Genomic DNA, 2,188 nt, shown 5'->3' with positions numbered 1-2,188 from the left:
AACCTCAACATCACTGGTCTTTAGGTAAATGCAAACCCAAACCATAATCAGATATCATGTCACACCCTGTAGGAAGGCTATAATGAAAAAAAATTTTTAAGAGAAAATAACAAGTGTTGGCCAAAATGTGGAGAAATTGCAACCTACTCCTACTATTGCTGGAAATATAAAATGGTTCAGCCACTGTGGAAAACAGTTTGGCAGTTCCTCAAAAAGTTAAACAGAATTACCATATGACTTAGTAATTATATTCCCAGATACATACTCATACTGGAAACAGAAGTTTAAACGAATTCCTATACATGAATGTTCATAGCAGCATCATTCACAATAGCCAAAAGGTGGAAATAACCCAGTGTCCATCAATGGATGAACGTATAAAGAACATGTGATAGGGCAGGCGCGCTGGCTCACGCCTGTAATCCCAGCGCTTTGGGAGGCCAGGCAGGAGGATCACTTGAGACCAGGAGTTCACGACCAGACTAGCCAACATAGTGGGACCCCATCTCTACAAAAAATAAAATAAGATATAATTAGCCAGGTGTGATGGTGCATGCCTGTAGTCCCGACTACTAGAAAGGCTGAGGCAGGAAGATCACTTGAGCTCAGGAGGTGGAAGCTGCGGTGAGCTGTGATCACACCACTGCACTCCAGCCTGGGTGATGGAGGGAGATCCTGTCTCAAAAAAACTGAAAAACAAACGCATGTAATATATCTATACAGTGGCATGTTATTCAGCTATAAAAAGGAAAACAAATACTAATAACATGCTACAAGGTAGATGAATTTTGAAAACATGCTAAACGAAAGAAGCATTCACAGTAGGCCACATATTGCATAATTTCTTTTATATGAAACATTCAGGATAGGTAAGTCCACTGAGACAGAAAGCTGATTAGTGGTAATTAGAGGCTGGGAGGTTGGGAAAATGGGAAGGACCTCCTAATGAGCATGGAGTTTTATTTTTTGGTGATGAAAGTGTTTTTGGAACTAGATAAAGGTGGTGGTAGCACAACATTGAAAATTTACTAAATGCTACTGAATGACCCACTTTAAAATGATTAATTTTATGTTACGTGGAATTTTATTTGTATAAAAATAAAGAACAGTGAGAGCATAGGACAAGAGAGACTGGAGGCAGTGAATTCAGACAGTTTTTAAAGGAGTTTGGCTGTAGATGGGAGTGGAGAAATGAAGCTGTAGCTGGTAGAAGTGGAGTAAGTAGTAGGTTTTGTTTTATTTTCAGATGGGAGAAAAAATATTTAAAATGACTCTTTGCTCATGAGAATTATGTATAAGAAAGCTGATGACAAAGGAGCGGGAGGAAAGAATCGCTGGGAAGACATCCTTGAGTAAGCGAGAGGGGGTGGTGCCTGTTCCAATATTTACCCTTCACAATATCTGAAAGGGCATTACAAAGTGAGACAACCTTGGGCAAGCAAAAAGATTAACCAAACTTAACCTGCACTGTATAACAAACCCAAAGAGATAAATACCATGAAGTACATAAAATGTGTGAGTATAGCACTGTTGTTCTGACGTTACTTGTTCCTGCTGCCTTGAGTACTGCTAAACTCTCAGTCCAATGCGGTGGGGAAACAGCTGAAAAGGACCTTTGTTTCCCTTTCCTGGTTCCACAGGTTATAGGTCTATTTGTTGATCTCACACTGGTTGACATCAACCTCATGCTAGTCCACAACTGGACAATTACTATCTTTCTTCTTTTAAATTTTTATTTGGTGTACAAAGAGTTAGCATGTTTGCTTTCATTGGGTGGATGCCTTGGATAATCCATTCAAAGAAGATCGCTTAGTCCAACTTAATGAAACCCACATCCTTTGCACACTGATGGAGATACTGTCCACACATAAAAATAGGAACACTCACAAATATGCGTGTCATCCTTGCATAGGGACCGTACTAATCTTCTCTGAATATTTCCAATTTTAGTATATGTATGGCCAAAGCCAGCACTGGTTACCATCTCTTAGTACAAACTGTGTTCTGTGTCTTATTTGAGTTATTTAAATTTAAGTCTTCAAAGTTCAGATGCCTTTTGTCCCAGCTATATAGAGTTTATCATGGAATTCCCATTACTATTGTTTTTCAGTTCTTGTAGCATTTTACACATCATGTTATATGTACAGTTCTAGAGATGAAACTCTATCTGAATATGAATACCCTCTGC

The 2,188-nt window shown here is 38.9% G+C and overlaps 1 non-coding gene across 1 annotated transcript; it reads right to left on the bottom strand.

Moving 5' to 3' along the window:
• Window positions 1-1,867: 1,867 nt before the first annotated feature.
• LOC129461242 (U6 spliceosomal RNA) lies at window positions 1,868-1,972 on the bottom strand. The gene has a single exon (XR_008650435.1). It is a non-coding gene; the product is annotated as a U6 spliceosomal RNA (small nuclear RNA).
• Between the last annotated feature and the right edge of the window lie 216 nt (window positions 1,973-2,188).

The sequence above is a fragment of the Symphalangus syndactylus genome, chromosome 1, assembly GCF_028878055.3.
Source record: "Symphalangus syndactylus isolate Jambi chromosome 1, NHGRI_mSymSyn1-v2.1_pri, whole genome shotgun sequence".
Taxonomy (NCBI): domain Eukaryota; kingdom Metazoa; phylum Chordata; class Mammalia; order Primates; family Hylobatidae; genus Symphalangus; species Symphalangus syndactylus.
Note: the sequence above shows the minus strand (reverse complement) of the source record. Positions and strands in the feature narration are given on the sequence as shown.